The sequence below is a fragment of the Python bivittatus genome, unplaced genomic scaffold (assembly GCF_059951505.1).
Source record: "Python bivittatus isolate LINGU-HERP-01145 unplaced genomic scaffold, Pbiv_v1 ctg000480_np1212, whole genome shotgun sequence".
NCBI lineage: Eukaryota > Metazoa > Chordata > Lepidosauria > Squamata > Pythonidae > Python > Python bivittatus.
Genome location: NW_028277075.1, coordinates 11895408 through 11895800, shown reverse-complemented (window position 1 = coordinate 11895800; position 393 = coordinate 11895408).

Here is a 393-nt window from a genome sequence, read left to right as displayed (position 1 = left end):
GTAGAAGCCTACACATTAACTCATTATGTTTTTTAGTTTAAGAAGTTATTTGAAGGATTGTGTATTCTTGAATAAAATTGATTAAAATATGTTCACAGCTCACAAGTGTTTTAAAACCATATTTTGTGAAAAAAGTAATGGAATAAAAAATATTACTGTGACATTATGCATATATGACATATGGGTGAACAAATGTAGTTTTCTTTCAGGCTTATGTGCTGAATCTTTCACATATGAATATTTGGAGGTAGGGTAGCAGTGGCAGAGGCTACTTTTATTTTTCTTAAAGGCAGCTTCTATTTTCATCTAAGCCTTTCATATGTTTTCAATAGTTCTAACCAGCATGGCCAATGATCAGGACTGATTAATTCAAAACATTTACAAAGCTAGAGA